Below are 24,427 nucleotides of genomic sequence, written 5' to 3'. Positions count from 1 at the left end.
TTGTTAATAATGATAATTTTGTTTTCTTGCCAATATTTAACCTTTTCTTTTTAAAAAAAATTACACTGATTAGAGTGTCTAGAAGATTATTAAATTATAGTAATGAATAGTGAGCATCTTTGGCTCATTTCTTATTTGAATGAATGCCTTTAGGGTTTTCATAGTTGTGTATTCTTTTTGACAGTTTTTTTTTTTTTTTAGTATGTCAAGGAAGTAGTCTTCTATTCCCCTTTTTTAGAATTAAGTTTAAATTGGATCACATAAATTTCATAATCTATTATATGATTATATGACTTTTCTTCTTTGCCTATTGTTTGCTGAATCATATTAAAAGCTTTCCTAATAGATTTCACCAATTTTGTCTCTTTGGAATAAAGACAACTTGGTAATAGCATACTTCTCTAAAGCTAGATTTGATTGCTCTGTAAGATCTCTAGTGTTCCTTTCATATTATCTTTCTCAGGTTTTGGTTTCTGAATATGCTAGCTTTGTGAAATAGAATGGGGAGAGAACTTATAAGTTCTGGCACTGTCTTCCTTGAAGGTCTGAAGTAGTATAACTTCCTTGCTAACACTAGCAAGGGAGGCACTCTCCGTCCCCCTTCTGATGTCTGTATCAGAAGCTTGCTCTGTCCCTTTTCTTACTTTAATAAAACTCTGCTACACACACACACACACACACACACACACACACACACAACAAATGAAGTAGTTTAGCTATATGAAAATGTCCAGATCTTTTTGAATTGAAAACAGTTTGTTGATATTTTAATATCCGCTGCTTTCTAAGTGAGTGAGTGAAGTCACTCAGTCGTGTCTGACTCTTTGCTACCCCATGGACTGTAGCCCACCAAGCTCCTCCGTTCATGGTATTCCCCAGGCAAGAATATTGGAGTGGGTTGCCATTTCCTTCTCCAGGAGATCTTCCCGACCTAGGGATTGAAGCCAGGTCTCCCACATTGTAGGCAGACGCTTTACCATCTGAGCCATCAGGGAAGTCCACTTTCTAAGTACTTTGCATAATTGATTTCATTTATCTGTGTACAACTTTGCAAGTAAGTATTAGTTATCCTTATTTTTCAGATAAAGAAACTGAGATGAAAGAGATTAAGATACTTGTTCAAAAGCAACAAATAGTGGTAGAGTTTAAACTCAATTCCTCTCTGATGCCATAACTCATGATTTTTAATCAATATCCTAACTGTTTTCCTAATTAAGACTCTTTCTTTATTCTTTGTTATTGAGAAGTAGGCTTAATTATTTTATTTGAATGTTTTACTAACTGTTTTCCTCTTTGCCCAATTAGTTTCAGTTTTTGGTAACCCTGTCATAATTATGACTGATCTGTTCTGTGTTGATATCGTATCTTCTGCTGTTTCAACAAACAGTCCAGTATGGTTATGATAGAAGATACTGGAATGGGAATGAGATGATATTTATTTAATGTACTTTATATAATTCACATTTTAATGTGTTGGATGTTCAAGATCAGTTTGCATTCCTAAATACTGTTTGTACATAGTAAAGAATGTTAAGTACAACACATCAAGGAGCTTTAGTACTTTTCCATTCTAGTTTAAATATTTGTCATTATTGAAGCTTGCATCACAGTAGCCTTTTAGTAGTAAATGTTAAATGATACTTGTTTGGTGTGTGCTTTCTGGAACAAAGAGTCTTTTGAGTAGCAGATGAACATTAGTTGCCTTCTCATATAAATGCATAAACATTCATTCAGTTATTTGCACTAGACCTAAGGAAAACAGTATATATGAGTTTTCTTAAGCTGTACAATCAAAATTATTTGAGGTTTCAGCTATTGAAAGATATGCATTACTCTTCTATGAAGGAACTTAGAGGCTTGAAAATTTAAGAGAATAATTGTAAGCCTTAAAAATGCTTAATTTGGGCAAGCAGTTGTAAACTTTGTTTCTATCTTTTTGAGCTCCTCTGTATTTTTTCCCCTTTAGATGTAAGTAATGTTTAATTAATTCATTATTGGTTATAATCAACATACAGACTATAGTCACTGCCTTTCACTAATGAGAGGCATGAAAATCTGCTAGTCTGACCTGACATTTATATACTCTTTTGATCTAGATATCAAAGGTCCTGTTGCTTTGTTAATCCATAGATGTTATTGTGGTGGATGGAGTAACCACACAGTCCTCAAAGCAGTATACACTTCAGTAGTTTAGAAGAAGGAGAGACTGTTTTGGGAAATTATGAAACTTTGAGTGAGTTCAGATAAAGGAGTGGGGTGGAAGGTGGAAGTATTTTAGAAATAGGTGAGAGGAGACACATCCATTAAGTATGAAAAGTAGAAATATGCAAATCAAATAGACTATTAGAAAATCAGAAGAATGGGTTACATGGATGATAGAAGTAGAATATTGAAGTCAGTGAAGTCTTCTTAGTATGGTTTCAGAAAGGAAGATCCTTGTGGAAAGGTTAAAGAGAAAGAATGAGTACTGAGACAGAACTAATAGAATTGTCATTTTTGAGGTCATGGAGAATATATGATGAGAGCCAAATATATATTGTAAAGGGGGTAAGGAATAAACTGGTGTTGGAATAATTGGAGGCAGTGGCAGTAGATAAGGCTACTAAATCAGAAAGTTAATCAGTGAGGAACAAATAAAGATCGAAGTATTGTAACTGGGAGGGTATTAGAAGCTAATGAAACTTCTCTCGCAATTCCATCCTAATCCCTTACCCCCGCTCTCCACAGATCCTGAAATGCATTTTGTTCAGTTGAATGAAATGCAGATTGTCCAACTGAAAATGTTTTGTTAGTGATAGTTAGAGCTATGGTTATTGATCATCTGTGATGTGCCAGTGCTTTATTTATATTTAATCCTTAGAACGTTCCTGTAATACAGATGTTATTACTTACTTTTCACAGGGAAGGAAAGTTTAAGTAACTTGCTGGAAAGTGGGTGTAGGTTTTTTTGGGCTCTTTGTGTTTGTGTGTGTGTGTGTGAAATTTGAACAAAATCTGTACTTTAGTTAATAATACTGTATCACATGTTAATTTCCTGTTTTTTTTTTTTTTTTTTTACAACGTAGTGTTTCTCTTCATATTCTCAGAATTGGATTAGAAGTTTCAAGCTTCACTCAAGTTTTTTAAAAATCACTAAGGTAATAAATTTTCTAGACTTTTAGCAATAATACTAGGTGCCAAAATACATGGAACTATATCAAAGTTTTTAGTGAATATATATTAGAAATCTAGCATTCTATTCATACTAAGTCAAACAAGTGGAATCAAAATGTCATAAACTTTTTAGATAGGCAAAAACTCACAAATTTGCTAAAATATACATATTATATTGTACATACTATTTATATGTATATGTATACAAAGATTTTCTACTACGCTTGATAAAGGCTTGAGAAAGAACAGCAACAACAAAAAGAAGAAGAAATTAGAAAACATAAACTAAATGAAATGAGAGTACTAAATATGAAATACAAAAAATGAAACAAACTAGATAAAAGTAAAAGGTCATCATATAATCCAGTTGTTTTTAGACTTGACTGGTCATTAGAAACACATTTGGAGCTTTGGAGAAAAAACAATAGCTGGGCATTTGTGATTTTCAAAAAATTACAAGATAATTCTGATATGCATCTGAATTTTAAAAAGTGATTACAAAAGGTTTTCCTATTAAATGGTAGTTTTAGTGATATAGAATTCTATTATTTTCTGCTGACCAATCATGATACAATGGTATTAAGAGAATAATAGTTACATAATCACAGTAGTAAAAGATGTTTATCAGTTTTCACACTCAATAGCCAGACAATAAATAAAAGATAATTACAATTGCAAACTATAATGAAAACATGATTAACCTAACAACATAAAATAACTACATACAATTTGGGGCTTCAAGCAGAGTGACGTGGTAAGTGGAAGTGCGTACATGCATGTTTTCATCCACTCAGCCAGTCTGTGTCTTTTGGTTGGTGCATTTAATGCATTTACATTTAAGATAATTATTGATATGTATGGGCCTATTACCATTTTCTTAATTGTTTTGAGTTTATTTTGTGTAGATCTCTTCCTTCTCTTGTGTTTCCTGCTTAGAGAAGTTATTTTAGCATTTGTAAAGCTGATTTGGTGGTGCTGAATTCTCTCAACTTTTGTTTGTCTGGAAAGCTTTTGATTTCTCCATCAAATCTGAACAAGAGTTTTGATGGGCAGAGTATTCTTGGTTGTAGTTTTTTCCCTTTCCTCCCTTTTGACTTGTAGAGTTTCTGCTGAGAAATCAGCTAATAATCTTATGGGAGTTCCCTTGTACGTTGTCATTTTTCCTTTGTTTCTTTTAATATTTTATCTTTGTCTTTAATTTTTATTGTTTTGATTACTGCATGTCTTGGTGTTTTCGTCCTTGGGTTTATCCTGTCTGGGACTCTGCACTTCCTGGACTTGGTTGACTTTCCTTTCCCGTTAGGGAAATTTCCAGCTATTATCTCTTCAGATATTTTCTTGGGTCCTTTCTCTTTTTCTTCTCCTTCTGGGACCCCTATAATGTGAATGTTGATATGTTTTATGTTGTCCCAGAAGTCTCCTAGGCCATCTTCATTTTTTTTTCCCTTCTTTTTTCTATATTCTGTTCTGCAGCAGTGATTTCCACTATTCTGTTCTCCAGGGCATTATACATTCTTCTGCCTCAGTTATTCTGCGGTTGATTTCTTCTAGAGTATTGTTCATTTCTGTTCTTTAGTTCTAGGTCTTCTAGGTAAACATTTCTTGCATCTTCTTTCTGTTTCCAAGATCCTGGATTATCTTCACTATCATAATTCTGAATTCTTTTTCTGGAAGATTGCTTATCTCTACTAAATTTAGTTGTTTCTCTGGTGTTTTTCTTGTCCCTTCATCTGGGACATAACTTTCTGCTTTTTCATTCTGATAAATCTTCTGCAATGTGGTTTTCATTCTAGCTGCTGCAGGATTGTGGTTCTTCTTGCTTCTGTCTGCCCTCTGGTGGATGACACTAAGAGGCTTGTGTAAGCTTCCTGATGGGAGAGACTGGCCATGGGAAAAACTGGATCTTTCCCTGGTAGGCAGGGCTGTGCTCAGTAAAACTTTAATCCACTTATCTGCTGATAGGTTTGTCCCTGTTAGTTGTTTGACCTGAGGCCGCCCAGCTCTGGGGTCTACCACCTCTATGGTAGGGTTAATGGTGACCTCCAAGAGGACTTACGCCAAGGGGCACCTTCCGGGACTGCTTCTGCCAGTGCTCCTGTCTCCACGGTGACCCACTGCTGGCCCACATGACCCACACCTCCACAGGAGACCCTCTAACAGTAGCAGGTAGGTCTGGTTCAGTTTCCTGTGGGGTCGCTGCTCCTTTCCCCTGGGTCTTGGTACATCCAAGATTTTGTTTGTGTCCTCCAAGAGTGGTGTCTCTGCTTTCCCCAGTCCTGTGGAAGTCCTGAAATCAAATCTTACTGGCTTTGAAAGTCAGGTTCCCTAGGGATTCCCAGTTTTTTGGAATCTTTTCATTATGCCATGTTGTTTCTATTACTGAGCTGTGTTAAAACACTTGGAGAAGGGGGTGGTTGTCAAAGGAATATAAGGTATGATTCCTCTCCTCATAGAAAGAAGTGAAAGATAAATATTAGTTATGTTTGCTGTAATTTGTGTTAACTATTAATATATTTTCTATTTAAAATGTTTTATAAAAGGATTCCTTTCAATAAACTCTTCTATCATATGTATGTTATTTAAATTTAAACAGTTTTATTATGAGATGGTATTTATCTGTGATAATTTATCTGTGATAATAGTATGTTGAGGTTAAAGGAAGGACAGTCCAAGAAAGATGATGTCAAGAAAAGTAAGGGGAAAACTTGTTCTTTCCACTGTGAGAGCTACACATGTGTTATACAGTTTTCAGCAGCACTTCAGAAAGACCAGCTTCTTCATGGAAATCATATTGAACTGGTCATTGGATGGTAATCAGGGCAGATATTTTTCATGACACCAGGTTATAAAACTCCAGAATTTATTGTAATATAATGTGACTTATTGAATTTGGATTTATCAGTTAAGAATTGGTTATTGGTGACAGAATGCAAAGATATTTAATTTTCTGTTGTAAGCCCTTCAGAAACACTGCATAATTGAATGGAAATATTTAAACTACTTTAGGGATTAAACATTCTTACAGGACTTTCAAATACTTTGAGAGAACCAAGATAGAAATTTTTGCTGTACTAATTTTAGTTTCACATTCAGCTGTAAAGCAACATTAGTTATACTACCATATAACATTATTAAAAACTTTATTGAAAAAATAACTTTATAATTCAGCCTCTGCTAAAGCAAATTGACTGTTACCCCAGTGAATCAACATGATCTTACTGAACTGTTTATTTCATCTTTGGTTACTATAATTTTTTAAACCAAGGAAAAGCAACTGTATTAATAAGATCCATTGGGTTTCTGATTGAGACAAATAGGATTTTGTAGTGTAGTCAAGGTCTTTGCTTTTATTATTATGGCTCTGTTAGTACACATTACCACCATCAACTGTGTGTATTTGCATTTTATCATTATAACCCCCCTGCCCCGGCCCCCGTTTGTCCTCATCAGTTTCTAATTGAACATCTGAACTTCTGTTGGCAGACATCGCTAATGGTTGAACATCTCATTCCAATTTTTGAGAGGGCAGTGACTCACCCTAAGACATCAGTCAACCCAGCCCATGAGTCACTTGAAATTTGTTTCTCTTAAAATTCCTCTCTTCTTTTTCTCCAACACAAGGAAAACTGCTGGTTAAGAATGCAAAAAACTTTAAAGGAATTAAAGTAGAGGTGTGCTTTGGAAAGTACATTTCTATATGCTGTTATTTTGGGGAAAGAGAAGGAGGGGCAAGTGGTAGCAAAATGATTGTAAGATAATATTTCCACTGGACTTGCTTTAACATTCCTTCTCATTTTCCTCATAGTGTTTGCTTTTATTATTTCATTTGCTTATACCCTGATTTGCCTTGATTTGTTTCAAAAGGGATGAAAGGACACTCATTTCTGCTGTTTAGGTTTACTTCTTTCCCCTAATAGACTATGAATCCCTCAAGTCAGGAATTATGTCATATTCATTTTTGTAAATCTAGCATCTAGGACTTAGAAGACATTTAATAGTTTGTGAATAAATAGATGATATTTCAGCAACTCTAGTGCAAGAGATTAACTGCTGCAATCCTAGTTTATTGCATGTAGCTTTGATGGTGTTAACAGGCTGAATTATGTGTCCCTCCACCCCCACTCCAGTCCCTCTTTCATATGTTGAAGTCCTAATCCCTAGTACCTCATAATGTAACCATATTTGTTGGTAGGGTCTTTATGTAGGTAATTAAGTGAAAATGAGGTAATTAGAATAGCTCCTAATCCAATGTGACTGGTGTCCTTATAAGATGAAGAAATTTAGGTATATCTTTACAGATAGAAGATAATATGAAAGCACAGGGAGAAGATGACTTCAAACCAAGGAAAAAGGCCTGGAATAGATCCTTTCCTTAAGGACTTTCAGAAGGAATCAACCCTGTTGACACCTTGATCATTAGACTTTTAACCTCCAGAACTGTGAGAAAATAATTTCTATTGTTTAAGTCACTCATTCTGTGGTACTTTGTTACAGCAACCGTAACAAACTAATACAGCTAGTTTGAATGCTTGGTTGTAGCAACATCTCAGATACTCTTAACTTGCCCATCTCCAAGGAACAGTTTGCTAAACTCAATGCCAAAACGTTAGAACTTTTTAATCTTCCCCTAGGCAAGGTAAGGGAAAGAGAAATTTGTATAGCTTAATGGAGAAGGTAGTAACTGTTTGTCTCAAATAAATAAATAGGTAACTATTTGTCTCCTTCCATCTCCCTACAAATACAGTCAATGGCAACCAGCTAGCTAATTCTCTAGTTCAACTGAATTTTGTTTGATTTGGCATGGAGGAAGTATTTATGAGTTATTTATGTTTTAAGTGTTCAGAAGCTTCTGCCAATAAACCTGGTTGCTTTTTCAAAGTATGGAGATGGAAGAGAAAGACTGAATAAAGTAGTTTTTATTATGACATTAATTTGAACTAATTGCTTGTACATAATCCCAGCCACCTTACTTTTCCTGTGTTATAATAATAGCAAGGCAGAGCACTGTGTCTTTTATAGTGTTTTGAAACACTTAGTTGAAAGAGAAAATTTTGGACTTGTACAAAAAAAGAACACTTGCTTTTTTATCATTTGGAAGTAGTTTACCAGAGTACTGAGAATAGGGTAAACTAAATTATCAAACTGAATAAAAGTCTCAGTCCTAGATTAAAAAAAAAAATTATTTGCAAAACAAACAACAAAACCCTCCAATTTATGGGCAAATAAAAATTATAACTTAATTCTGGCATTTAAGCTTCAGTTAGCGTCACAGACTCTGTGGGCATGAATTTGAGCAAATTTTAAGAGACAGTGAGGACACAGGAGCCTGGTGTGTTGTAGTCTATGGGGTCACGACTTAGCAACTGAACAACAACAACATATCCACACAGTCTGGAGCACCCTTATTAACAGTCTGTAGTTACTGTGGTAATTATCAGTAATATACTTTTTCATCCCCTTTCTTTTCCTTCATTCCAGTTGTTGAGAAAAGCACTGAAACCAAGAATTTTCTCAAATTCACATGCTACCAAGTGGCAGAGGTGGGCTTCCCTGTAAAATGAAGACTTTCACTTGGTTACCCTATCATGTTTTTCTGTGACCCTATAGTTCTCAACTTGGGTGCAAAAACAGAATCACGCATGTAATTTATTTTCCCCTACCAATTTATTTTGAAATGAAAATATTCTAGTTTTCAGTTTAGTATAAAAATATGAAGAAATAAAGGGTAAAGGAGTAAATTATTCAAGAGAGAGTGTACTAGAAAGTTTGAACTGTTGTGTGCTGTGGATAGGGATTGTTGATAGAAGAGTGATTGAGGAAAGGGACTCTGGAGTTGGGCTGCTTGGGTTCTGATCTTAACTCAGCCACTTACTAGTGTGTGACCTTGGACAAGTTATTTCTTTAAGCTTCATCTTCCTTTTTTTGTGAAATGGAGATTATTTTAATTTACCATTTAGGAAGGCTATGAGTGTTATCCGGAAATTCCCATAAGTACTTAGCAAAGTGCCAGATACATAAGGGCTTGAGAAATGTTCATCGTTATCCAAACATCATCCTTGGACATCTGTTGTTGACATATTTGACTTGCACTGTTTTCTAGACTATATTCCTGATGATGCCAGTTATATTTGGGCCATGAAGGATCTAATGGTCAAATACACCTGGAAAAATATTTCATTCTAAACACCGTTCTTGGAGATTCATAACACAGATTTAGCATATTAAAAGGGGCTGAGAAATCTTTTGATTAAAAAAGAAGAAAACTCTTTAACTTTCTTGAATAAAATTTTTACAGGAAAAGCCTTTTTTTCTTTGGTACTACTGTTAGTATCTTTTGAAACATTTTTAACAACAGTTTAGGAAGCACTGCTTAAATTATAGTGCATTTACCTGGTTCATTGCATTAATAAGGACAGTGATCTTTTTATTTTCCCTGATTATTTGTACTCTACAACAAGAATATGAAGTATGCTTGAAAGGAGCCAGGAGTTTGGTATTCTACTAATATTTCTGTAACTGTGTAGAAGAGTGATCTTATATTTAACCTGTATATGTGCCTTGATTTCCTAGTGGGAGATGGGTAGGTTATATCTTCAAAGTTGTTTCTTCTACCTCAAAATTCTGAATTATTGGGCTTTACAGAGATTTCAAAGAATATATCTTTCTCCCCTTTAAAAGTAACAAAATAAATGAGAAAAGTGATTGTAAGCAGCTAGTTACGTTAAAGATTTGTCATTGAAATGACTAGCCTATTAGATTTAACTTTTTTCTAGCCTTAATACCAACTGTCATACAGCCAGCATTGCAAATAAGTTATATGAATAGGAGCTATGTTCCTGACAAGTTCAAATTCTGTATTTGGTTAAAAAGTTGAGGTTTTTGGTTTTGTTTTTAAACAAACTTGATTTAGATTACTTTGTCATATTCTGATAAGTTTGTAGCATAACTTATTTAAAAAATCATAAAATCTGTCCTCAGAGATAATTTTTAACATATAGAAATTTGTTGCATTTCTTTATATTAACAACAAAATATCATAAAAGGAAAGTTAAAAATCCTTTAAAAGTTATACCCATAAATAAATAAATAAATAAAATGCTTAGGAATAAACCTGACCAAGGAGTGAAAGAGTTATATGCTGAGAATTATAAAATATTGATAAAGGAAATTGAAGATGATTCAAAGAAATGAAAAGACTGTGCTCTTGGATTGGAAGAATTAATATTGTTAAAATGGCCGTATTATCTAAAGAAATCTACAGATTCAATGCAATCCCTATCAAATTACTCATGACATTTTTCACAGAACTAGAACAGACAATCCTAAAATTTGTGTGGAACCATAAAAGACCCGAATTTGCCAAAGCAATCCTGAAGAAAAAGAACAAACCTAGAGGCAATGGCACCCCATTCCAGTCCTCTTGCCTGGAGAATCCCATGGACGGAGGAGCCTGGTAGGCTGCAGTCCATGGGGTCGCGAAGAGTCGGACACGACTGAGCGACTTCACTTTCACTTTTCCCTTTCTTGCACTGGAGAAGGAAATGACAACCCACTCCAGTATTCTTGCCTAGAGAATCCCAGGGACGGCGGAGCCTGGTGGGCTTCCGTGTATGGGGTCGCACAGAGTCAGACACGACTGAAGCGACTTAGCAGCAGCAGCAGCAGAGGCATAATAGTTTCAGACTTAGACAGTACCACAATTTGATTGTCTGTAGTAATCAAAACAACATGGTATTGGCATAAAAACAGACATATAGATAAACGGTACAAAATAGGCTAGAACTAAACCCACACATCTATGGTCAGTCTTTGATAAAGGAGTTCAAAGTATGCAATGGTGAAAAGACAGTCTCTTCAGCAGGTGGTGTTGGGAAAGCTGGATAGCTACATGTAAATCAATGGAGTTAGAACACACTCTCACTCTCTAAGCAGAAATAAACTCAGAGTGACTTAAAAACTTAAATATAAGATATGACACCATAAAACTCCTGGAAGAGAATATAGGCAAAATATTCTCTAATATAAATCATAACAATCTTTTCTTAGGTTAGTCTCCCAAGGCAGTAGAAATAAAAGCAGAAATAAACAGGACTTTCCTGGTGGCACAGTGGCTAGGAATCTACCTGCCAATGCAGGGGACATGGGTTCAATCCCTGGTACAGAAAGATTCATGGGGCAGAACAGTGGAGCCCATGCACCACAACTTTAGAGCCTGCACTCTATTGCCCATGCGCCACAACTGCTGAGCCCCTGTATAGTTTCAGCTACTGAAGCCTGTGCACCCTAGAGCCAGCAAGCTACAACTACTGAGCCCATGTGTCACAACTACTGAAGCTCCTGTGCCTAGAGCCTGCATTCCAAAAGAGAAGCCACCGAAATGAAAAGCTCACGCACCGCAGTGAAGAGTGGCCCTCCACTCTCTGCAACTAGAGAAAGCCCATGGGCAGCAACAAAGACCCAGTCCAGCCAAAAATAAATACTTTTTTTAAAAAAAAAAGCAAAAATAAACAAATGGGGCCTAATCAAACTTATGACTTTTTGCACAGCAAAGGAAACTGTAAACAAAATGAAAAGGCAATCTATGGACTGGGAGAAAATATTTGCAAACAGTGCAACTGACAAGGGCTTTCTTTCCAAAATAAACAAACAACTTACGCAACTCAACAACAAAAAGAACAAACAAAATGAGCAGAAGATATAAAATGAGCAGAGTTCTAAATAGACGTTTCTTCAAAGAAGACATACATATGGCCAATAGGCATGTGAAAAGGTGCCTAACTTTGTTAATTTTTAGAGAAATGCAAATCAAAACTACAGTGAAGTATTATTTCATACCTGTAGGATGGCCATTATTAAAAAGTCTACAAATATGTGCTGGAGAGTGTGTGGAGAAAAGGGAACCTTCCTACAATGTTGTGAAGTCGCTCAGTCGTGTCTGACTTTTTGCAATCTCATGGACTGTGTAGCCCACCAGGCTCCTCCGTCCATGGCATTTTCCAGGCAAGAATACTAGAGTGGGTTGCCATTTCCTTCTCCAGAGGATCTTCCCGACCCAGGGATTGAACCCGGGTCCTCCACATTGCAGGCAGATTTACCATCTGAGCCACCAGGGAAGCTTCCCTACAATGTTGGTGAGAGTGTAAATTGGTACAGCCACTATGGAAAACAGTGTAGAGGTTCTGCAAAGATTAAGAATTGTCATATTATCCTGCAATCCCACTCTTGGGCATGTATTCAGAGAAAATTCTAATTAAAAAAGATAAGTGCACCCCAGTGTTCATAGCAGCACTATTTATAATAGCCAGGAACATGGAAGCAACCTAAATGTCCATTTATGATGAATGGATAAAGAAAATGTGTTACATATATATGTTGAAATACTGTGCTGTGCTGAGTTGCTCAGTCGTGTCTCCCTCTTTGCAACCCCATGGACTGTAGCCTGCCAGGCTCCTCTGTCCATGGGGATTCTCCAGGCAAGAATGCTAGAGTGGGTTGCCATGCTCTCCTCCAGGGGATCTTCCCAACCCAGGGATTGAACCCAGATCTCCCACATTGGAGGCGGATTCTTTACCATCTGAGCCACCAGGGAAGCCTGATGAAATACTATTCAGTCATAAAAAGAATGAAATAATCCCATTTGCTGAAACATGGATGGACCTAGAGATTTTCATACTAAGTGAAGTAAGACAGAAAGAGAAAGACAAATACTGTTATATCATTTATATGTGGAACCAAATTATACAAGCCTACTTATTTATGAAACAGAAGCAGGCTCACAGACATAGAAAACAAATTTATAGTTACCACAGGGAAACGGTGTGGGGGCAGGATAAATTAGGAGTCTGGAATTAGCAGATACAGACTACTATATATAAAATAGATAAACAACAAGGTCAAGTTCCTACTGTATAGCACAGGTAACTATATTCAACATCCTGTAATAAACCATAATGAAAACAATATATATATATATATATAACTGAATGTATATAAAATTGAGTAGATACATACATGTAAACTATTTGTGGACGACCTGCTTCTGGGTTGGGGTTTCGTATGTAGCAGAGCAGCTCCCTCGCTGTGATCTATTGAAAGCCCATGACACAAGGGTTTGAATAAATTTTTTTATTCAAAGGGCTCCCCTGGTGGCTCAGCTGGTAAAGAAACTGCCTGCAATGAGGGAGACCTGGGTTCAATCCCTGGGTTCAATCCCTGGGTTGGGAAGATCCCCCGGAGAAGGAAATGGCTATCTACTCCAGTATTCTGGCCTGGAGAACTCCGTGGACTGTATAGTCCATGCAGTCCACAAAAAGATGGACACAACTGAGTGACTTTCACTTTCATACATGTATAAGTATATATGTAACTGAATCACTTTGCTGTACACCAGAAGCCCTCACAACCTTGTAAATTAACTATTCTTCAATTAAAAAAAATAACTATACCCCTCTACAAACAATAAAGATCATTTGTCAAGTAGCATTTCCCTAAACTAGTAGTGATACTTATATTCATTTATCATACTGTAATTTAGAGTGTTTTTACATGCTTTATTTTCTTTATTTTTCTGTTATGTGTGGTAGGTAGGGCAGCTATTATTTTTTGCACAGAAAATGTAAATCACTTAAACTTTCTGAGCCTGAAGTTTCCATGTTTGCCTCGTCACATTGGAATAATTGGTAGACACAGAATTCTGGCCCCAGCTGCTGTTCTTTGGCATCCTTAGAATATTGTGTACTGTGTCAGCCATTCAGATTTCTTGTATTAAAGATTTCCTATTAATGTATCCTGGTGTTTTCAAAATCGTCTTACTGTTTTCTAAGTACCTAAATTTCTGTATGTAGTCATGTCTCCCATCCTTGTTTGTCCAGTTCATTTTTTAGAGTTAGCTATGTGATCTTCATTTTATTTTCATTCAGCTTTACCTTTTGAGATTAAGTGCATGATACCACGCTGTCACAAGAATGTCCTTTGTATAGATATTAACATGACTAAAATGTTTGTGTCTGTGAGTGTGCGAGGAGTGAGAAGGAATTGTCATAGGTTGTCTGTGGTAGTGATAGTTCTCGTTTAATTGTGATCTAAATAAGCAAGCAGTTTTATTAGCTATGTTGGTTTATATTTTTTTATTGGATTATTTATTTTTGAAAAATTCAGAAATCTTTTCATAAAGTAACCTGAAACTTTTGTCCTTTGAGCTGCATTGTCAGCATCTCTTCATATCATTTCCATAGCAGCAAACTTTAATACTTGAACATTTAAAATATGACATGCCAACTTAATGACAGAATTCATGTAGGTAAAATTAAATTGGAGATTAACGCTGAGGTAGAATAAAAAATTTAACTGTTGTATGGGATGAACTTCGGATAACTTTCGGTAGGATTATTAGAAGTGAAATAAACAGAATGCAGAGGAAGACAATGGCTTTCCTAAATACTTGAAATAAGCAGTTATAATTAAAAAGAAAAAATAGAAGGTGTAAAAAAAAGCTCATTTATAATAGCAGTGTAAACTAAACCCTATTAGATAACAAAATGCACAAGTAACCTTAGACCCAGCAGTGTTCTTGAGTCTATCCTATAGAAGTACTTGCAGAAATATAAGAAAGTTTGTCACAGCATTTTCAAATTAAAAAAATTGGAAACAACCATTTTAAGGGGCTGAAAAAATTTCAAAACTGGACAATACCTGTAACTTAATAGACTTAGCTAAAATTGTAATATTCAGAATTTTTTTTTCCCCATGAAAACCTAATTTCTCTAAATGTGTCTTAATGGTGTTTTAATTATCTGTTACTGTGTAACAAATTACCCCAAAACCAAGTGGCTTGAAAATAACAAAGATGTATTTTTCTCATGATTTTATGGGTTGACTGGGTTCAGCTGGCAATTTTGCCTTTGCATAGCTAAAAGCAGTCTAGCTGAAATCACTGTGCAGCTGCATTCATCTGTGAGTGTGGCTTGGCTGAAATCCCCAAGATGGCGTCTCATCCTGCAAGGTCTTTCTTCATGTGATTCTCTTTCAGATGAGCTTTTATAGCTTGGTGGCTACCTTCTATGATGGTGTTTCAAGAGGACATGCCCTAGGTGCAGACTTTTATTTAGCCTCTTCTCATGTTTGATAAAGGCTTCTGGTCAAAACAGGTCACATTGCCAAGCCCAGCATCAGTGTGGGAGAGAACTACACAAAGCTGTATATGATAAGAAGGGCTGCTTGTTGAAGGCCCTAAATATAATAGTAATAGTCTACCACACATAAAGAAAAGTGTCCAGGATATGTTAGATGGAAAGGTTAAGGCTCTGTGGATTCTAAGATTCTCTTTTAGAGAGGAGAGGGGAGTCAAAACACAAACTGATCATCATATCCATATCAGTTTGAATGCAGAAACAGTTATAAAGCTTTCAAAGTTAGAAAGCTCTGTTCTATTAAGCCAAGACATTAAAGAAATTTGAAAAAATGTGAAACAAGACCAGTCACTCTTCTCAATAATTTTTTTGTTTAGGGATTTTTAAAAATAAAGATGTTGATATGTAATAGGCTTATCATTATAATATTTAAACTTTATCATTAAAAATTTCAAATATTATAAACGTCAGTAAATATACCTACTATAAAAAAAACCTCTTTCGTGTTCTCAATACTTTTTAATAGTAAAGAGGTTTGAGAACTGCTGATTATATAGTATATGCTTAGAAGAAAGTTTGAAATAATACTGAGTAATACAACAGTGTTTTCCTTTGAAGAGTGGGATAGAAGCAGTGAGAAGGATGAACATTTCTTTTAATTATGTGAAGAAGATTCAAGTGTAACAATGAAAAGATACTCTAATAAAGAAAAATATTAGTGGAAATGAAAGATTAATGTTCTATGAAAATATTTATAATTTTTTTGGTTTATTTGTTTTCTTTCTTGATGGAAATTTTATAGTTTCTTGATATTTTCATAATAAGCAGAGCCCTTGTTTTATGCTCTACATTGTTGATTTTGCGCATTTCTTATAGTTTTATCATGAGTCTAGCACTTGTAATTATTCCTCTGGAAAATATAGGGTGTTGTCTTGGCTCATTTTCCTTCTCAGTATCCTCCCCACTTCCTTTGCCATCTGGATTACAGGCTCCTATGGACACAGATCACATTTTACTGTTCTTTCACTAACGATACAAAGTCATAGAAACACTTTGCATTATACTCAGTAGGCACTCAAGGCTTGTTGAATTATTAATATTGCAATTTTAATATATAGTAATATTGATTTTTTGCATGTATAAAATTACTGAGTAAATTATACACATGACCGATTCTCATCCTATGTCTGTTTTTGTCTAATCTTATTCTCTTTTTTTCTTCCCACTCGGGCCCTGCCTGGCTGCTGTCTGGATAAATTGTATGAGCTAGACAGGGGATGGGTATATAATTTGTCAACTTGAGGTCCTGGTCTAATGAATATGTAAAAAGCATGACTGATCACTATACTACTTACTTATACAATAATGACGTCAGTGAATGATTTTGAAGTAACTTTTGTAGTTTGAAACTTTTATAATCTGTCATCATGTACTTTACAGTTTGTGTCTTAGGTGTCAGAGTATCACGGACTTTGATTTACTGAAGTAATACTTGAATCATTTAGTATAGACTATAATTATGTTTTGTAAAAAGTGCTACAAACATTTTGGAAAAATCATAATTCAACTAATAATTGCCCTTGTAGATTTCTTTCCAGTATTAAATTTAAAATAATTGAGTTTCTGATTCTTTTATTTTGTTATTATATTCCTTATTTTTACTTTATTTTTAATTACTTTTTATTGGAGTATAGTTGACTTACAATATTGTGTTAGTTTTTGATGTACAGCATAGTGAATCAGTTATACATATACATATACCTACTGCTTTTAGATTCCATATGTTATTACAGAGTAGTGAGTAGAGTTCCCTGTGCTATACTGTAGGTTCTTATTAGTTGTCTATTTTGTATATATAGTAGTGTATATATGTCAACCCAGTCTCCCAATTTATCTCTCCCTTCCTTTCCCCCTTGATAACTATCTTTAAGTTTGTTTTCTACATCTGTGACTTTATTTCTCTTTTGTAAATAAATTTGTCTGGTACTTTTATTTTTAATGTAATGTATACTTCTATTCCCTTTCATGCACTGGAGAAGGAAATGGCAACCCACTCCAGTATTCCTGCCTGGAGAATCCCAGGGATGGCAGAGCCTGGTAGGCTGCCGTCTATGGGGTCGCACAGAGTCGGACACGACTGAAGCGACTTAGCAGCATACTTCTATTGGTGCAATCTAGAATTCTTGTAAAAATATTCTTGAAAAAATTCTAGTAAGATTTTTTCTAAGTCAAGGTCAGTCAGTTAATTGATCAGTCTTTAAACAAGTCAATCAAATGATGCTTTTGTGGCTCACAGATGTCGTGCCATAGTTCTCTCCTCACAGTTTGCCTTGCCAGCCCTTCATCAGTGCAGGCCCTGAGTATTTCCTGGGAAGGCTGTAAAAAACTGAGACGTAAAAGGAAGATATAGTAGAGAGGAAAGGCATAGGCAGGCATGGAGGTTGGAATGACAAGATGCATTTTGGAGAACAGCAGTAAGTAAAATTTAGATAGGTAAATTGTGGCTGTATTATAAGGGGAGCTTGAGGTAGAAGATCTGACAGATATGATATGGAAAAGTGTCATAGTGTGTTTCAGGAGAAAAGCAGTGTTTTAGGAAGATTAGTTCGGCAGTAATGTGTATAGTGCCCTGGAGAAGAAACAGGAGCAGGAAGGCTGTGTGATTGGAGCCTACAGAGGCAATAAAAACGCAGACTGAGGGTGCTGCCGTAGAGATGGAGAGCAGATGGCATGTTTGACAGGCATTATGAAGGATGAAATTTATTTCTTTATTCAACAAATCTTTATTGAATACTTGCCTGGATATATTCCTGCTTCTAGTATCTGAACTGAACTTTGCCTGTAATTACCATACAGTTTTAAACTTTAAAGTTATGTACATTAGTGGTGAAGTTCTTCATAATATTATCTTTTCTGGTGATTTGTAATTAAAAAAATAATCTTACAGATCTTTTGGCCCCCAGATGCGAAGAGCCATCTCATTGGAAAAGACCCTGATGCTGGGAAAGGTTGAGGGCAGGAGGAGAAGGGGGTGACAGAGAATGAGATGGTCAGATGCCATCACTGGCTCGATGGACATGAGTTTGAGCAAGCTCTGGGAGATGGTGAAGGACAGGGAAGCCTGGCGTGCTGCAGTCCATGGGGTCACAAAGAGTCGGACATAACTGAACAAAATGAAGAGCAAAAACTTTTTCATAATCTTTGAAAATAATTTGTACTTTATTTGATTAACAAATTGAAACCAGCCACTTAATTATAGATATAAGAAATCATCTGGCAGGCAAATGGAAAGTTCTTAACCAGAGGGCTTTATTTTTTAAGAAAGCTTATGTTTATATTTGTAAAGACTAAGAATGTTCTAGTGTATAAAAATAATTTTCATTATAGTCTTGTAATACCAGCTATTACTGTGCCATACTTCCTAGCATCTTGTTAGTATGATTTCTGCATCAAGCAATGCTTAAAGTAGGTTGTTGGTTTAAAAGAAACTGAGGACTTCCCTGGTGGTACAGTGGTTAAGAATTCACTTTCCAGTGCAGGGGGCACAGGTTGGGTCCCTGGTCTGGGAAGATTCCACATGCTGTGGGGCAACTAAGCCCGTGTGCTGCCAACTACTGACTTTGCATGCCTAGTAGGCATCAGCTGCAACAAGAGAAGCCACTGCAGTGAGAAGTCCGTTTACCACAACTAGAGAAAGCCCTCTTGCAGCAACGAAGGTTCAGCACAGCCAAAAATAATAAATAAATAAAAATTTTAAAAAAAGGAACTGAAAAGCATTGACACTTTAAGTTCAAGGTCATTTTCTCTGGTTAAAGCCAATGAGGGGGCTTCCCTAGTGGCTCAGACAGTAAAGAGCCTGCCTGCAATGTGGGAGACCCGGGGTTGGGAAGATGCCCTGGAGAAGGAAATGGCAACCCACTCCAGTCTGGAGAATTCCATGGACGGAGGAGCCTAGTGGGGTTGCAAAGAGTCAGATATGACTGAGCGATTAACATACTTTCTAAAGCCAATGATGAAAGTAGGTGTGAATCCACTCAAAGAGCCACATTAATCATTCTTATATGATAAAAGAAGATTTTCCTTTTATCAAGTAATGTTGATAATACATAATGGTTTGTATGTTGGAATGTAAGGGCAGAGTGAGGCAATGGAGGTAAATCTTCATGTTATAAATAATTTATTCCTTAGTTTCTTGGGGCTTCCCTGATAGCTCAGTTGGTAAGGAGTCTGCCTGCAACGTAGGAGACCCAGGTTCGATTCCTAGGTCGGGAAGATCTGCTGGAGAAGGGATGGGCTACCCACTCCAGTATTCTTGGGCTTCCCTTGTGGCTCAGCTGGTAAAAAATCCCCCTGCAATGTGGGAGACCTGGGTTCAATCACTGGGTTGGGAAGATCCCCTGGAGAGGGGAAGGGCTACCCACTCCAGTATTCTGGCCTGGAGAATTCCTGGGACTGTATAGTCCATGGTGTCCCAAAGAGTTGGACATGGCTGTGACTTTCACTTAGTTTCTTGATGATAAGGACTGGAAAATTTCAATTTTAATGGTATTGTCTTCATTGACAACAAGCAAAAGTAGTTTTTCTTGTGTTTTAATTGTAAAAATCCTGTGACTATACTGCCTATGTCATTTTTTTTCTTTCTCTCTGTTAAATCCCAATGAAAGCACTGACTTTCAGTGCTTTCATTTCATTGAAACTATTTGTTTTCTTTGTTGTCTTCTTGACAGTTATAAGATTCATTGTTATAATTCTTGTATACTGTTATTTTCTCCTTGATATTTCTCCTGTTATCTGTTTCAGAGATTCCTATTTTATTGGCTGATCTGGAACTTTGTTCAGGCTAGGCCCCTATTCCTTCTCCATTCTAAACATTGCAAATAGATTTTTATCATGGATATGTACTTAGTTTGGTGCCTTCTGTACTTAGCCTGTGACTACTTTGGGAAAAGTTATTTATTGTTATTGCACTAACAATTTCTTACATATGGATAGCTTTACAACATATCTCTAGCCCCATTTCCTTACTTTTCCTCTAGTACAAAATTCCTTGCTTTCACGATCACTTTTATTGTATGCTATGATGTCAGCTATGATGGAGAGGTAATATAACAAGGTAAATGTTATATTTAAGAAACAATGGAATTCAGGGCCCAAATCAGCAAAGTTTCAAAGGTTTGTATCTATGATGTGTGAATCAATCTAAAATGCTAAATTGTCACTTAGATTCTTAAGAGTTGATTGGTTAAGTGTAAGATAGGAGTGATTTGGTTTGGAAACAATTTGTATGAAAAAAGTCTTGAGGTTTAGCTGACTCTAAGCATATGAGATCTTTCTGTAAGACATGATTACAAAGGAAAGGTAAAAAAAAAAAAAATTAGATTTTCCTGATTGAAATGTTGTGTCCTGGTATTCAGCTTGTTAGATTTCTCCTGGGATATTATATCTATAGTAGATACTAGATACGTTTACTCTTTTTGCCCACACAAAGCCCCTTTGAAATAAACTTGCATCTATATTTGTCTATATCTTTGATCTCAACTGTTGGACCAAGTGGAGATATCTGTTCTCAGCTTGGCCATTTTCCAGGTTGGCTTTGAGTTGTGGTCAGGATCAAAATAAGGAGCTGGTACAGACAATTACTTGAAGAATTTAGATTTGGGAATTGAGAAATGCCCATGTGGTACAGAGGAGAGTGTGTGTCTGGAGCATAAAAGTTGTGATGGGATTAGGATAGCCATAGGGGACATAGACAAGATGAGTAAGTTAGAAAGGCATTCAGCAAATAAAGAATGGAACATCATCACTGTGAAAGCAGCTTGTGTTCATCCTGTGCTTTGAGATGTGGCTATTGGACACATGGGTTTTGTGGTCTTATGCGTATATCCCTTTCTGTAACTTTAAGATGGTACATTGTTACAACATTTTACTCAACTTTCTTTTGAATAATTAATCTATATATGGATGTATGATAAGCAGAGACTTTAAGAATTTTTCTAGTTTACCTCTCAATTTTCATGAGACTTTATAAAATCCTAGACAGATGAAAAATCTATCATAGTCTATAATAATTTTGGAAATTGTGTGTTTTCTCATAGAGCCTATTTTATATTGAGGCCTCCAATAATAAGGGTTATTAATTGTTCTATCAAACCTGAATCCCTTATTGTATCATTTAAAATTTTTTATTATTTCAAAATTTGCAAAGATCTATACTATAAAGAGGGTTTCCCTGGTGGCTCATTGGTAAAGAATCCACCTGCCAATGCAGAAGATGCAGGTTTGATCCCTAGGTTGGGAAGATCCCCTGGAGAAGGAAATGGCAACCTACTCCAGTATTCTTGCCTGGAAAATCCCTTGGACAGAGGAGCCTGGCATGCTACAGCCCATGGGGTCGCAAAAAGAGTCAGACACAACTTAACAATTAAACAACAAACTGTACTATAAAGAAGAAAACCAAGATGCAACATCATTTTTTTAACTGAAAATTTAAGTGAAATCATTTGATGTCTTAGGAAAATTCAGAGATGCTGGTATCAGGATATGTACAAAATGAGATAGTTTATACCTAATGAATAAAAGCAACTTTTATATAGCATAGTGATGACTGTGATGGTTACTCTGATAAGCTGGCTCCGTTGATTAAGCATAGCATATAAGATAAGATAGTTATTAATTGAGTTTTGTTTTGCTTTGTGGCTATGGACTTTTCCAAACTTTGAATTCTGGCCAACCATATCACAATATCTCATCATTAACAGTAGGATAGGCAAAAAGTATACATCAGTAGAAAGTAAACACATTTATTGAACATTTGTAGATTATGTCCTGTTTATAATAAGTTTTACTACAAGTTTTTAGAGAAAAATCTAATTCCTTGATGTCAGGGATCGTGTTTTGAAAAACCCGATATTCTCTAATAAGAGCACACTGCCTTGTATGAAAAAGGTATACCCTAGATATTTGATTAAAATGGTGTTCTTGTTATCTGTTGCTGCCTAACAAGCCATCCCCAAACTCAGTGGCTTCAAACAGCAAGTACTTTTGATCTCTCACAAATCCAAGCTTGACTAGATTTATTATAGCATGGCAGATCTCCTGCTTCATGTTGTCAGCTGAAGCTATGGTAGTCATCTGGAGGCTTGGCTTGGGTGGAATATCCAATGGCTCAGTCATGTGGCTGGTACGTGGTACTGACTCTCAGCCAGGGTCTCGGTTCTTTCCCTGGCAACTTTTCATGATGGTTTGGGCTTCTTATAGTATGGTGGCTGTTGCTTGAAAAGAAGTGGTGCTGACTGCCTCACTGCCCATGTGTGTTCTCAAGTGAACAATTTCCTCTCAGGGCACAGGGAGAAGGAACAGAATTTACAGCCAGTAGCAGAGGTGTGGGAAATCTTTCCAAAGACCTATAACTTAGGTCTATTTTCCCCATAAATCAAAAATATCTGGCTATTAAAAATAGAGCAGAGATTTTTACTATGGCAAATGTCTTTCGAATTCAGCATCTTTTGCCTACCCCAAGGACAAATAAAACTGTGTTGGGATACCAAAGTATTATGGCAACCAGGCCACTCTATTTCTTTTGTAAAAAGGAGGACAATTGGAAGAAACGTAGCAATCCCTCTTCTCATTCCCCATTTTCCAGCTTCCTATTCTTCTCAAAACTTCCAGGACTTCAGAAGAATCTTTTGTCTAGGGAAAGGATATCTGATTTGAATTCAAATAATATAAGTGAGAAAAATAAAAAAAACCACCTGTTTGTCAACAACAACTTTGGTATCTGGACTGTCCCCATGAGCTGCTTTCACCAAAAGAATGCAGTAAACACATGCTGTGACTTGATCTGCAGCTTTCACTTTTTTTTCCTCAATTGGGGAATAATTGCTTTACAGTATTGTGTTGGTTTCTGCCATACATCAACATGAATCAGCCACAGGTATACATATGTCCATACGTCCCCCCCGAACACCCCTCACATCTCCCTTCTCATCTCATTCCTCTTAGATGTCACGAGAGCACTGTGTTGAGCTCAGTTTACTGTATTACATAGCAAATTCCCACCTTCTATCTATTTTACACATGGAAAATGTATATTCTTCCCTGGTGGCTCAGACGGTTAAGAATCTGCCTGCAATGCAAGAGACCCAAGTTCGATCCCTGGGTCAGGAAGATTTCCTGGAGAAAGGAATGGCAACCCACTCCAGTATTCTTGCTTGGAGAATCTCATGGACAGAGGAACCTGGTGGGCTACAGTCCATGGGGTTGCAAAGAATCGGACACATTGAGCGAATTTCACTTTCACTTTTTTCACTTTTCAAAGTATATGTTTCCATGCTATTCTCTCAATTTGTCCTACCCTTTCCTTCCCCAAGTCCACAAGTCTGTTCTCTATGGCTACGTCACCATTATGCAGCTTCCACTTTGATGTGTTTAGAATCCAGCCACCATACTATAAGAAGCCCAAACCATCATGAAAAGTTGCAAGGGAAAGAACCTTGATAATCTTCTGATAGCACTTAATTTACTTGTAATGGCCCTATTTCATAGGACAGAAAAGTTAAAACTTTGTGATATGTTATTATCTACTTACAGAAATTTGTTTATTCTTTAGATTTATAGAAATTTGATTTTCATGACATATAAAGCAAATGGTTTTAGAAGAGTCAGTGTTAATTTCTAGTTAATACTTCATGATGCATGAGAAATAAGAGTAAAAATATTTTTTAGAGGTTTGCAGTGAAAATTATAAGTACTCTTTTTTCTTTTTGTATTCTTCCTTAATTGGATGAGAGTAAAACATAATAAGGTATAGACCTTTTGTGACAACACTTTTATGATATGCTTTCTGGAAAGTTTCTTGAGTTCAGAAATCATTATCAGGGTTAAAATTAAGCTATAATGCAGCGACTGAAGAATAAGAGATTTAGAAATGTTTTATTACATACTGAAAATATAAAAAATTAATTTCACACAGAGTAATTCTGCTTCTGAAATACTGCATTGAATCTTAGCAAGCTTTCTAATACAATTTTAAATATTCTTTTCTAAGATATGTTTGAGAAAAATAGGAAGTTAGTTACACAGTATGAAACACGTAATTTTGCTCCTTTTGCTTTTGAGAAGAATAAAGATTTTTTTTTTAATGTGAG

At 36.0% G+C, this 24,427-nt stretch overlaps 1 protein-coding gene across 16 annotated transcripts in view; it reads left to right on the top strand.

Moving 5' to 3' along the window:
• HYCC1 (hyccin PI4KA lipid kinase complex subunit 1) overlaps positions 1 to 24,427 on the top strand; it is a 112,374-nt gene that overhangs the window by 8,059 nt on the left and 79,888 nt on the right. For 9 of the 16 annotated variants that reach the window (XR_014067430.1, XR_014067434.1, XR_014067431.1 and 6 more), the window contains exon 2: positions 3,066 to 3,137. The exons of the other annotated variants lie outside the window; for them this stretch is intronic. The gene's annotated coding sequence lies outside the window, so the exon portion shown is untranslated. The remainder of the gene's footprint in view (positions 1 to 3,065; positions 3,138 to 24,427) is intronic. 16 annotated transcript variants of the gene reach the window in all.

This window comes from Giraffa tippelskirchi, chromosome 10 (assembly GCF_054371585.1).
Source record: "Giraffa tippelskirchi isolate mGirTip1 chromosome 10, T2T-mGirTip1v1.2.pri, whole genome shotgun sequence".
Taxonomy (NCBI): Eukaryota; Metazoa; Chordata; class Mammalia; order Artiodactyla; family Giraffidae; genus Giraffa; species Giraffa tippelskirchi.
This window is presented reverse-complemented; position numbering and strand designations above follow the sequence as displayed.